Below are 14595 nucleotides of genomic sequence, written 5' to 3' on the forward strand. Positions count from 1 at the left end.
GAGGGGGAAAAAGGATGAGTTGGTGAAGCTGGAACGGAGTTTCTCTGATGCAGCGACTCATTTGGATACTTAATAATTAGAGCCATGTGAGTCAGTTTGGAGGAAAAGCTCCACATTAGCGGTGCGTCTGGGGTATAACTACAACGCCGAGCCCAGAGGAAGGGGGTGCAGTCATTGTACATACCAGAGGGTATGACTAGTGCCTCTCTTTGACAAAGACATGTCTCACACCTCTTTGCCTGATGTGCTCCCAAAGCCGTTTTTGCTCGAAAACACACTCTCAACACACACGCTCCACCCATTGAACATCTGAGAGGACACCTGCACTAAAAAAATCTGACATACTCCAGCCTTATTTCTAGAACTGACACACAGGGCGCAATGCATCAAATAGCTCAAAACTCAATACCGAACAAAAACATCTAAACTCTGTTCCAAATGCTAGAGAGCTGACTTGCTCCATACTTTCAAAGGCAGCATCCAAACTGAAATGGGACCTCATAAGTGATCTGAAACCGTCTTCATAGGCAGCAATGAACACAAATGGCGCACAGGAGACTTGACTCAACTGAACTGCTAACAATATGATGAGTATAAAAATACAAAACATAAAAAATTGGATACAAAAATGGTCCATTTTAATCGTTTTGGGTATTGAATGAAATGTAAGTATATTTATAATCAACACGTTCAACATCTTTTGGAACAGCTGTTTCTTCTGTCTTCCCACATCTACAAATATCGGCCGCCTGATATATCGACCAGGGTTGATATAATAAATGAAGATGGAAAATGGGAGCTCCTTTGCTTCTGACACTCATCAGCCAAACAGAAAAACCGTTTCTGATCATTAAAAAAAATGTTCTTAAATAAATAAATAAAAAAGTGGTTGGGGCGGGTCAAATATCAGCCGATAAGTGTTTCTGTTCGGCCCATAATAAGTGTCGGAAAAAGGGAAGATCCCAGTTTGAAAGTGCTGAGAACCTGAGAGTGCAGTCCTGTCTAATTTACCTTTCTTTCATATAATGCATTCAGCAAATATGCATTTTAATATTGAATATCTTGCAAGCGAATCCAGCTGATATATCTTCTTTATTCTTGTTTTTCATCAATTTCTTGATTTGTGTAAAATACTATAATAGAATTACAGAATCAAGAAGTTGATTACGTAAAGCATAAATCTGTCTATTTTACAGATTTATCTTAAGGTTGTTGTTTTTTTTATTCAAAAATATTCAAATTAAATATCTAATAAAATGTTTTATCTATATATGATGCTTTAAAATGATGTCTAGATATGCAGCTCGCTAGGTTTTAGAACAGAAAATCACAGGAACATTAAGCAGAGGAATGCAAATGCAAAAAAAAGGGGTCCTATTATGCTCTTTTACAAAGTATTGATTTTGTTTTGGGGGTGTACTAGAACAGGCTCTCATAATAGGTTGTTTGAAAAACAATTATTTTTCACATATTTGACATTATTACAACACCTCTCTCCCCAGTCTGGCATGAACGGCTCGAATAGTTCCTGAATCAAATGAAGGCCCACCTTCTGAAATACAAAATGTGATTTAGTGGTTGGGGCGGGTCAAATATCAGCCGATAAGTGTTTCTGTTCGGCCCATAATAAGTGTCGGAAAAAGGGAAGATCCCAGTTTGAAAGTGCTGAGAACCTGAGAGTGCAGTCCTGTCTAATTTACCTTTCTTTCATATAATGCATTCAGCAAATATGCATTTTAATATTGAATATCTTGCAAGCGAATCCAGCTGTTATATCTTCTTTATTCTTGTTTTTCATCAATTTCTTGATTTGTGTAAAATACTATAATAGAATTACAGAATCAAGAAGTTGATTACGTAAAGCATAAATCTGTCTATTTTACAGATTTATCTTAAGGTTGTTGTTTTTTTTTATTCAAAAATATTCAAATTAAATATCTAATAAAATGTTTTATCTATATATGATGCTTTAAAATGCTGTCTAGATATGCAGCTCGCTAGGTTTTAGAACAGAAAATCACAGGAACATTAAGCAGAGGAATGCAAATGCAAAAAAAAAGGGGTCCTATTATGCTCTTTTACAAAGTCTTGATTTTGTTTTGGGGGTGTACTAGAACAGGCTCTCATAATAGGTTGTTTGAAAAACAATTATTTTTCACATATTTGACATTATTACAACACCTCTCTCCCCAGTCTGGCATGAACGGCTCGAATAGTTCCTGAATCAAATGAAGGCCCACCTTCTGAAATACAAAATGTGATTTAAACCTGGATGATTGTAACCACTCTAAGTTCGTCTGTCTTGGGAAAGCTAGCGTGTCTCCGATGACACTCGTTGCATTCTCTAGTGCAGCTCAACCAGGTCTCGTCCCATTCGTCTGTATTTGTGATATCACAAATTATAAAAACACAACACCAACTTACTAAAACTTAAAAATTAAAATGAAAAAAAGCATAAAAATATAAAATAATTCCTGAAACAAAATAAAATATAAAAAAACAAAAATGTATTTTATTTCAGCTAGGTGCAAAGTTAACATTTAGTTTGACTTGATGTTTTAACTTGATGTCCTCAAATAACTAAAACTGAAAAAAATAATAATAATAAATTAAAAATATACTGACATATTACAAAAAAACAAATTATAGAGAAACAACAAAAATCACTAAAACGTACTAAAAAAACAAAATAGTAATAAAAGTAATAGTGATACTGATAGTGATACTAAAATAGCACTACCTTGAAGTTTCTTACTTCCCAGTAATGCAAGAACACAGGACATAATTAAGTTTGTCTTCGCATAATAGAGTACGTTTCTAGCCTGATGCTTTTGTATTTCTCCGCCGGCTGAGGAATGTCTCATCTTCTGAGCTGAAGTGTCTTAATCTTTTAAGTGGACATTTCTTACATAAAAGACCTCTTAGAAGTGTTGACAAATTTTGTCAGGGCTGTAGTACATGCTATTTACGCAACGTGTGAATGCTAGAAATACTCCAGCCAGAGGGTGACAGTGCTTTTTGAAAGCGGCGGTACTCACTTGTTTATCGGAGATCTTGAAAGCACTTCTAGCGTAGTTCTCAAACTTCTGTTCCGTCTTTGGAAGTGACCTCCCCTATTTCAAAGAAACATATTTTTGTAAAAATGAAATGGACCTTTTTCATCACTTGTGTCTCTGTGCTAAGTGTTGAGATCATCCTGTCTCGGAGCCAGAGCGCTGCTGCCGTGATGAACAGGGTGAGTCGTTGGGTGTTGGACGCACTTCAGTGAACTCGCATTTTTTGTGGCCTTTACAGTAATTCCAGTTCCCCTTATCTACAGCAGACCGAATGAAATCACACGGACACAAATCATCATATCTGCTCAACACAATCCATCCGTCATATCCTTCCAGTTTTAAACTAGATACTATGGCACAACATACTATTCGTCTCGGATAAAAACACAAAACCAACTTACTAAAACTTAAATTAAAATGAAAAAAAGCATAAAAATATAAAATAATTCCTGAAACAAAATAAAATATAAAAAAACAAAAATGTATTTTATTTCAGCTAGGTGCAAATTTAACATTTAGTTTGACTTGATGTTTTAACTTGATGTCCTCAAATAACTAAAACTGAAAAAAATAATAATAATAAATTAAAAATATACTGACATATTACAAAAAAACAAATTATAGAGAAACAACAAAAATCACTAAAACGTACTAAAAAAACAAACAAAAAAAAAATTTCAAAATAGTAATAAAAGTAATAGTGATACTGATAGTGATACTAAAATAGCACTACCTTGAAGTTTCTTACTTCCCAGTAATGCAAGAACACAGGACATAATTAAGTTTGTCTTCGCATAATAGAGTACGTTTCTAGCCTGATGCTTTTGTATTTCTCCGCCGGCTGAGGAATGTCTCATCTTCTGAGCTGAAGTGTCTTAATCTTTTAAGTGGACATTTCTTACATAAAAGACCTCTTAGAAGTGTTGACAATTTTTGTCAGGGCTGTAGTACATGCTATTTACGCAACGTGTGAATGCTAGAAATACTCCAGCCAGAGGGTGACAGTGCTTTATGAAAGCAGCGGTACTCACTTGTTTATCGGAGATCTTGAAAGCACTTCTAGCGTAGTTCTCAAACTTCTGTTCCGTCTTTGGAAGTGACCTCCCCTATTTCAAAGAAACATATTTTTGTAAAAATGAAATGGACCTTTTTCATCACTTGTGTCTCTGTGCTAAGTGTTGAGATCATCCTGTCTCTGAGCCAGAGCGCTGCTGCCGTGATGAACAGGGTGAGTCGTTGGGTGTTGGACGCACTTCAGTGAACTCGCATTTTTTGTGGCCTTTACAGTAATTCCAGTTCCCCTTATCTACAGCAGACCGAATGAAATCACACGGACACAAATCATCATATCTGCTCAACACAATCCATCCGTCATATCCTTCCAGTTTTAAACTAGATACTATGGCACAACATACTATTCGTCTCGCTCTTCTTTTTCTGGAGTTTTTAAGCATACAGCTAGAAGAATATTAGAGTTATTTTTTCAACCTGCTGTCGATTGCCACAGACAATAATTGACTAGTCCCTCAGTATGTGCACTACCATTCAATAGTTTGGGGTCAGTAAGATTTTTGTTTTAAGAAATTAATACTTAAACAACAAAACAACAATAGTGACAGTAAATACATTTATAATGTTACAAAATATTTCTATTTCAAATAAATGCTCTTCTTTCAATCTTTCTATACATTGAAAAATGTCACATTTGTATTCAACAATCATAGTTTCCACAAAAGATTAAGCAGCAAAACTGTTTTCAACATTGATAATAATAATAATAATAATAATAAATGTTTCTTGAGCAGCAAATCAGGATATTAGAATGATTTCTGAAGGATCATGTGACACTGAAGATTGGAGTAATGATGCTGAAAATTCAGCTTTGCATCAGGAATAAATTACATTTTAAAATATATTAAAATAGAAAACAGTTATTTGAAATTGTAATAATATTTCACAATATTACTGTTTTTACTGTATTTTTGATCAAATAAATGCAGTCTTGGTGCACTTAAGACTTCGTTCAACATAAAATTTATTTAAAAAACATTAAAAACTTGTACCAACCCCAAGTGTTCGAACAATAGTGTAGGACGGTGGTGCTGACGAGACAAAGAGAGTTTTGCATATTTTAAAATCAAATATTGCATATACAGTTTTAAACATCTACTTATGGTGTTGTACTACTGCCTACTTGGATGCATAGTTTATAGCTTGCATTGTTTGTTTTGACAAACTGAAAAACAGCATATCACACATGAGGTAAATTCACATTAAGAAAAAAAATTCCTATTATAGCATCTCACTGCATGGTGTGTTTCATTTAACATTTAAAGGAGCAGCATTGGTTTCAAAAACAGAGCAATGTAACGAGAGACTCGCAAAGATCAGGAGGCTATTACAGATCTGAGGATGTGAGGATGAAGAGGTTTAGTGGTCAGGGGATGCATTTGCGAACTGATTGAGGAAGTGAGCAGGTGGACTCAGAAGGACTGGATAATCATGACATGATGATGTCATATAGCTGCTCACTCCCCCTCCGGCCTTTAACTCAGACACCTCATTAACATTTGAGCACCTCATCATCTGCTAATCAGCCAACTTACTGTTAACACACAGCATGTGTGTGTGTTTGTTTGTATGTCAGGGCTAAGGCATGTGTGTGATTACAGAAAAGAAATGCATCCACATGTAGCAGAGAGACAAATATCAATGTGAAAGGGAATATGTTGAGTATTTGTACCTCTTTAGCTGCTGATGCAAGTTTGCTTTTGACCTCACTCAGGTTGGGAGTACTGGGAGTCTTCCCAGAAGGCCCTGCTGCGGACTTGTCTTTTACTTTCTGTGGTGTCTGTAAACAAGAAAAATGCAAACTCTTTTAATCTAGAAAAGTTGAACTCAAGTCACTTTTATTTATATAGCGCTTCATACAATACAAGGTTTCAAAGCAGCTTCATAGTAATAAAAAGAGGAAAATAACCAATAATCAATGATGCAAACGTCATCAAATATGAGACAAATCCATTTCTGCTGTTCAATGTTGATTCAGTTGAGTTCAATAACAGTGATGATGCTGCAAAATGTGTCGATTATGAAACAAATTCAATTTAGTATAAAGCAGCTCTACAGAAGAAAACAGCATCTTTATTCGTCTCAATTGTTCAAGTTAAAGTTTTCTTCCGAGAGTGTCAGTGCCACATATCATGTTAGATATTGACAACAAGAGGCCATGTACAATCAAAAAAAAAAGTTTATTCTCATATGTAACATTCACCAGCAGGCTCCTTGACCCATTGAGTCTTAATAAATCTTAATAATCAAATTATCCTTTTATTGCTTCCATGCAGGAGAAGACAAGCCCAAAGCTCTTAGATGTGGTGGGAGGACGGTCACGGGATGCTCTGCCAAGAGGAGGAATAAATGACTTGTTTTTCAGTGACAGTGACAAGACTATTATTTCCAAACACCCTCATGTTATACAGAAATTCACAACTTACTGTATCAGCACCATTAAAACTATTACATCAGCGGCTTAGTCTGCCCCACAGACCTCTGCACTAATGACAGCGCCCTTTGACAAATTTGGAGGGGTACAAATTATCCTTTTATTGCTTCCATGCAGGAGAAGACAAGCCCAAAGCTCTTAGATGTGGTGGGAGGACGGTCACGGGATGCTCTGCCAAGAGGAGGAATAAATGACTTGTTTTTCAGTGACAAGACTATTATTTCCAAACACCCTCATGTTATACAGAAATTCACAACTTACTGTATCAGCACCATTAAAACTATTACACAATGTGGCCACAAAAACACTTTTAAACTATATTAATGTCCATTATTATGATAACCAAGGACGCTGCAGGTTTTCTCAGACTTAACTTCACTTTTCAGAGTAATTTTTGCAATTTACGCACTTTTTTTGTAAGAAGAAACTGGTTGCAGAGCATCATAACATGAAATGTAATGTCTGAGAACAAATGCAAGTGAGCATATTTATCCTCTCCATCACAGATGTACTAGTGGATGTATTCTTCCACCTTATATTGAACTCGTACATTTTTGAGAGAATTTATATTATATAGTTGATATGAACATAAGCTTACTATGATGCTTATTTGTACTCATACTTAGATGAAACGTGTAAACCAGTAAGATTTCTGTAATAGTACTAACAGACTAAATGTGTTTTAAATACACAATAATCTGGTTTATACATTTATAATCAATGCATCCAGTTTGTTTCAATCTCATAAATTTTAACTAAACATTGTTTTTTTACAGACATATTCAAGCCCTATTTTAAGGATGTTAATAGTTTTCAACAGAATAAATGTAATCGTTTTCACAACCAACAGATTTATGCTGATTCTGAACAATGTGAATAAATTCATTTTGAAAATATGATTATTTAAATCAATCAAATAGATGCAAATTATTAAAATGAACTATGTGCCTATTTCTTACCCGTTTCATTTATGTATGACTGGCAAATATGCATCATATTAATTTATTCATCCAACTGGATGGTGAATGTTATATGCAATTTAAACATAAATCTTAAATAACAGTGTCCCTCTGAAGGATTTTCCAGGTTTCACAGTTGATGTTTTAAGTCAGTTCACCTCAAGTAAACACAGGTGCTGTAGCAGATGCTAGAAGCATCTCCTGTGACCACTTGTGATCATATCTTGGAGGGCAAGTCTCTGATTTTGTGACTGCACGGGATGGTAATTTTCTTTCAAAGCCAGCAAAGTTTACCAGGTGTAAACGGGGTCTGCATTGGTGCATTAACATTAAAATGTTTTACATGCTTACTGATGCTCTCTCATAGTATAGGAGATTGTGAGGGCAAATGTCTGTATTATAACAACTTCACTAAAGAATCTGGAGTCCACCCTCTAAAAGTTCGGGTCTGTGTCTGTGTGTGCTCATTGGGCACAGGTGTGTGTCCAGCTTTCAGCAGAGAGATACTATCCCTCTGCAGACTGATATAAGCTCTCTCTCTCTCTCACACACACCCAAACAGAGAGACACACACACACACTGGCCTGTCCATGCATGCAGCCCAGCCAGGAATCCACATTGATTGTAGGGTTACACTGATGGATAGAGCCTTGTTTTACACAGTAAGTGAAAAGATGGAAATAGAGGGAAGAAATTAAGATGTAAAGCATGAAGACTTTTGGCATATGTGAATATACGAATGCTTCAGATGACCTCAGTAACCTTTAAAGTGAACCCAACTGAGACCATCTTGAGAGGTGGAGTGATTATTTCATGTCTGTATATTCTTCTTTTTTTTTTAAGTTAGTAGAAAAATATATAAAATAAACTATAAATACTTGCTAAACTTAAAAAAAAAAAAAACAGTTCATTACCTTGGAAACTACCTGAAATAAAATTAGCTGAAGTACTAAAATTAATAAAACTGAAATAAACTAAAGCTAAATATATACATACATTCAAATTCAAAATATTAACAAACAAATACATACTACATATATACTACAAACGTATATAAATAATGCTAAACTAACACCATATACACAACAGTTTGAATGGAAAGTATCTTGAGAGACACTAAAATTGACTAAAATAAGATGCAAGGCCAAGTACAGTGTGAAAAAAAAATAACGGAGTTTCTTTTTTTTTGGTCTGAGTTTGGTTTTCAAAACAGTGAAAACATCACAAAACCAAAGCATCTCTAGGCGCATCATGACACGCATTGTGTATGAGTTCAGCTTCAAGGCGAACGGGTAAACAACCCTCAATAATCCTCCAGAACTTTTGGTCCTGCTAGATGAAAGTAGTAAGTGAGGGAAGAACATAAAGTAATGGACAATGTCTTCCAGTCTTTCTTCATAAGAACAAAATAAATAATCCCCTTTTCCTCTGTAGCAATTGACGAGCATGCGATAGATCAAAAGGTATCAGATTAAAGGACAAATGCACTCACAACACACACACAGGACTGGCAGAAGGCCAGAGAGGCCTGGTGTGGTGCAGTCATTATATAGCAGGGCGTTTTTATGTGTTGGGAAAGGACAGCTGACAGACAGAGAGTGCAGCGAGCTTTTTAATCTAAGCCAGACACTGATTACAGATGCCAGGGGACGGCACTTAATCATTAGCACGCTAGTATTTGATGTAATCAGCTGTCCTCTATACACACAAACACACATGCGACTCCACTGAGCCGTGATCGAGCACGTAACTTACAAACTTTACTGACCTTTAACAATCAGGGACATTACGAATGATCTTGCACATTGTTCGCAGCTCTATTACACTAATGCAGTTTGTATGTATTTTAGGACAGGTAATGGTCTCAGCTGCCTAATAGGAATCAACTTTACAAGTGTTCATACAGCCATCATTTCAGCCTCGTCTCGGTGTCCACTGTCTAAGCTACTAGGATGCTCTGACAGGTTTTTGACTAAAGGCATAACAACTCAGTTAAGCACACAGCTACTCAGCCATTTCATTTTCTCATTCTGACTGAAATATAATGATTATATTTTATGGCACTGGGAATGGCAGGGAATGCATGAACTGATAAAATGTATACCTACAATACAATGCAAGACGCTTTGGATAAAAGCACCTGCCGAATGCATAAATGTAAATACATTACAAGTGGTCAAAAGTTTGGAGGCGTTAAAATTGTTTAAAGAGGTCAAATGATACGATTTGAATTTGTCCTTTCTCTTTGGAGTGTTACAAGCTCTTGGTGCATAAAGAAGATCTGTAAAGTTGCAAAGACTATAGTCTCAAATCCAAAGAGATATTCTTTATAAAAGTTAAGTCAACCACGCCTACCTAAAGCGGCTCGTTCTAACACGCCCCCCACATGTATACGTCACTATGTGGAAATATTAGCATAATGCCGCCCAAATGTGCACGCAAAGAAAGAAGGCGTGGTTTCAGGAACAGCAGTAGTGTTGATGCAGCCATGTCAGGGAGACGCTGTGTTTCATTTTGGATTGATAGAAATAAACTAATTAGGCCTATCAAAAAAAGTCTATCAACCAAAATTCACTTTTTTACACAACAGGCAAGCGAATCTGAAATTAGACAAAGCGGATAATGCAAACGTGCTTAAAACTGCAAGAAATTAGCCAATCAGAATAGAAACTGCCATTTTGAGGAAGCATTTACCATAAGACAATGAACAGACTGTTTGCATTGCGGCAGAGGCAGACTAGCATAAAACCAACTTGACTTTATGCATGAATATTATTGTATACTTTATAACAGCGCACATGCCCTTCACAGATGTAGGTATCTTACAGTTATGTCCCATACTATTGTACTAAACTTGTTTCTACACGCAAGTACAGTCTTACAGAGCATTCCACAACTGCTCGTGCGTGTCAGTGTGAAATGCAAGCAACTTTTCTTCATGCATTCATACAGATATACAGCTCTCTGATGGGAGAATGCAAAGTGTTAAGCAATGCAGCGTCTGCCACACTTTAATGACAGAGCACACGGTTTCCGCTCACTTCATGCCCTGCAGGGACACCCAACACCAAGCCCTAATGATTTCTAAAGGCAGAGGAGTGGCCAACCGGAAACAGAAGTGTAAAAAGTGCCAGAGTTTGAGAAACATGGGAGGATGTCCGCTTGACTGTCTAATCTCGTCAGGTGTTTTAACAACCACGTCTTGCACCAGAACATGGCCATTATGGAATTAGCTAAATGTGGGTGCACACACACACACACACACACACAGCTCCCCCCAGGTGTTTCTATAACAGTAGGTAATTAGTGCTCCTCACGTCAAGCATTTAAGATGCTAATAACAAGCTTACTGAGTCTTACATTGTTATGTCAAGTGAACTGCCAGCGGGAACGATGGGAAACTCATTTTGACATTGTTAAGGGATGTTTCACACATTGTGTGGGTGCTTACGTGTTAAAGGTGGTCCGGGTTTGAATGCAAAGACCAAAAGTTACCCTGTAAAGGTTTATACCTGTCCTGAAGGGGTGTGTTCCAGGGGTCAGAGGTCAGACAAATTTAAATAAGTGGTGAAAGTTCAGTCTCACTTTTGTTTTTGTCACCTGTAAAAAACCTGCCCACTTAGGTAATTGGTCATCTTGTTTGTGAAATCACTTTGGGATGTTTGAAAGGTAAAGCCTGAGAGACAATTGAGCAAATTTAAATCTGGAAATTCCTCAAGCACTCAATACAGCACAACAGTGACCGCCCACTTTTTAACTGCATTGGTTTGATTTTTTCCGCCATTAATTTTCTCCATAGACAAAGACAAAACTGTCTTTAGAGCTCTGTGATGAATTACAACACACAAACATTTTATTTGATACAAAAAAGAAGAAAATATCTGAAGTAAAAGACGAGGCTGTTCCCTTTCTTAAGGTAATCAACTTCTCTTCCCATGGAACACTGTAAATAATGTATCTGAATCATAAACAGCAGTACAATATAAAATGTCACTTGAAAGAAAAAAAAAACATTATAATATCTCATTACATATTGACCTATAACTTGGAACTTACTGTTATTTTAGTATCACTGATATACTATATTTTTGTAAATAATTTGAAATAAATTAATATTTTTTATATTTTCACTTTAATTTAAAGTTGTAGAAATTGTCATTTTTGTTAGTTTTTTATGTCTATATATTTTATCTGCATGGATTTTTTTAGTACTAAAATAACTAAAACTACAATAAAAACTAATAAATTATTTATTTTAGTACTGAACAATTAAGCCATGGAAACTAGCTAAAGCTTGTTTACTTGTTTATACTTTATTTCAGCTAACGTGTTTTGTTTCAAGTAACAAAAATGTTTTTATGGTTTTAGTTTAGGTTTGTTAATGATGATAACACTGCTTTCATAACAATTACAGCCTCAAGTATTTTTGGTTATGATGGGACAAGCTTTGCACTCCTAGATTTTGGGGATTAGCTTCCATTTTCTTTCTCCCCCGATTGCTCAGTTTGGACAAGCTGCCAGCTTTAGAAAGAGTCCTGGTTGTTCCAAACTTCTTCCAATTTAAGAATTATGGAGGCAACCTTCAATGCAACAGCCTTACCCAAATCTGTACCTTGACACAATCCTGTTTCTGAGCTCTGCAGACAGTTCCTTTGACCTCATGGCTTGGTTTTTGCTCTGAAATACATTTTCAGTTGTTAGAACTTTTTTAGACAACCGTGTTTTTTTTCCCCAAATCAGGTCCAATCATTTTGAATTAGTCACAGATTTACTCCAATCAATATGTAGAAACATCCTCTTAAGAGGATCCAGAGAAATGGGATCCACCTGAGCAAAGGGTGTAAATATTCAGGACAGTATGAGATTTCAAGTTTTTTTTCTTTAAAGCCATGACAAATGTGGCTTTTGCTCTGCTTTGTCATTATGAGGTCTGGAGTGTAGAAAAAATTGAAAAAAAAAATTTAAAGCACACATATATATTTTTACTTCTGCAACCCAACTTGTGCTCTCAACTTCTCTCTCAATTTTACCCTGTTCTTGCGTTCCGTCTGGATGACTGTTACTTCTCTAGATGTCTTTGAATAACTCTTACTGTGCATAGCGTTCCTACTCCTGTATCTTTCTGATTCAGCACCACAATTACAGTGAAAGAAAAAAAAACTACATCAAAGAAAATTCAACCACACACAACAGCATGTCAAAGGAGAAAAAAATGTGATTACAAGAAAGTCTGGTGAACGCATTTCAGATTCCCAAAATCGGTCACCCTGCCAGAAGGCCGTGGCTTTGAGACTAGTTTGTTGTTTTAAAGCGGACCACAAATGACCCTTCAAATTGGGCGTTTTGGGATTGTTGCCACCAGCAGCTACTTAAGAGCGCTTCACTGTTTCCTTGCATGGGAAAATACAAGGAAATTTGTATTTTCCATGACCTAAAAGAAAAACTTTGAATGTCAAGACATTTTTCTCTAAAACGCTTGATTATTACAAGTGTATTAAGTGAATTCACCCTTAAAAAAAATTTAATTAAAAAAAAAAAAATTCCAGAAATAATGGCTTCGGGATCATCGTGTCCTCCCAAGACTGGGCGGTTTTCAGCTAATCACAGCTGGAGTTTTGAATGCTGCTGCACACATTTATCTTTAGGGGTACTGCTGGTCTAATTTACATTTTGCTTTTGGCGGTGTTGGCTGATCGTAAACAAAGACAGGCCGTCTCATTATCCCGTGGTTTTCTCTGTGAGGCTGCCATGTCGTCGGCGTCCTAAACTGCACCTGGACGTTTGGTAAGAATTACCTCTGGCATCCACTGGTAGACTTTGGCTTTTGGTTGGCACGGCTTGGAAATGGGATGTGGACTGAATACCAAAACCTGAAACCCAGACGGCTCCTACAACTTGTGGTGACCCATCAGAACGTGTTCATTTTCTTTTTAGTGTTACATAATGTGAAGCTGTTTTTGCACCAATGCCAGACTTAATTTATTATGAATAATCTTATCTTTTGGTTTGCATCCATCAAATACCAAATAAGATCAAATAGATTTTGAAGAACATTTCATTTGAAAAAGACACTTAGTTTGCTTAATTATCCAAATATAGGCATGGATATTTAATATTTAAACCGTTTTTTGGTAGATTTCCAACAAAAATGGCTGTATTGTGATATTACACCATTACCATGAAGTGACTGATTTGAAGATTCTTGTCATACATCTATTCTGAAGTGTTGCTAAGAGTAAATTGTAACTTACCTGCGTTTGGGGCTTCTGTGATGTCCCTGCTTTCTTGTCTGGAGAGCCGTTCTGCTTATCTGCACTTTTCTTCTTCTCTGGGGTCTGGAAAAATGGACAGAGAGAAAGAAAAAGAGAGAGAGACATTGCAATCCCAGGTTAAAATGAGCTGAGAAAATATTTAACACGTGTCAAAGACAGAGCAGCTCCAGTCACCTGTCATGCTCAATGTTAGAATCATAACAGCGGATAATGTTTGTGAATCGAGTGATTGTGACAGCTTTGTCCTTCAGTGATGTAACACAATACACTTCTCGGATGTTTTTTCAGTCGGCCTGTCAGAGAGCCGTGATGAAAGAGAGCAGTCATTTGTAGAAAGCACAGCCTGTCTAGTCACGGCCTAAAGGGACCACAGGACAATGTCATTGCTCTATAACTCTATACCCCAGAGAGAAAAACAGACAGTGGAAGAAAAGAAAGACCAGTTAAAAAAAAGTTTGAAATAAAGAAATATTAACTTTACACTTTTTTATGAACCCTATACACACCTTATAGACACACACAACATTAGGCCTTATAAACAATACTGATCATGTAAATTGTCATCTTATAACTAGTTATATAGTTGCCGTTTTTCTCAGGAACAAAGTTACAGTACATTATAAGACCTATTCTTAGTATAAACCTAACACTAGAAAGTGTTAACAGCAAAGTGAACATTGAATGAATAAACCTGATGGGTCAAAGATAGATCTCAAGACAAAGAAAGAGAGAGCGAGACATTGAAAAGCTGTGAGAAGAGAAGAAAGCATTCAGGATGGGGGGGGGGGGGGGGGGGGGGGGGG

General features: G+C 36.4%; 1 pseudogene; it reads right to left on the bottom strand.

The window, feature by feature from the left end:
- LOC107559253 (nucleophosmin-like) overlaps positions 1–14595 on the bottom strand; it is a 25764-nt pseudogene that overhangs the window by 664 nt on the left and 10505 nt on the right.

The sequence above is a fragment of the Sinocyclocheilus grahami genome, unplaced genomic scaffold, assembly GCF_001515645.1.
Source record: "Sinocyclocheilus grahami isolate Dianchi unplaced genomic scaffold, SAMN03320097.WGS_v1.1 scaffold680.1, whole genome shotgun sequence".
NCBI lineage: Eukaryota > Metazoa > Chordata > Actinopteri > Cypriniformes > Cyprinidae > Sinocyclocheilus > Sinocyclocheilus grahami.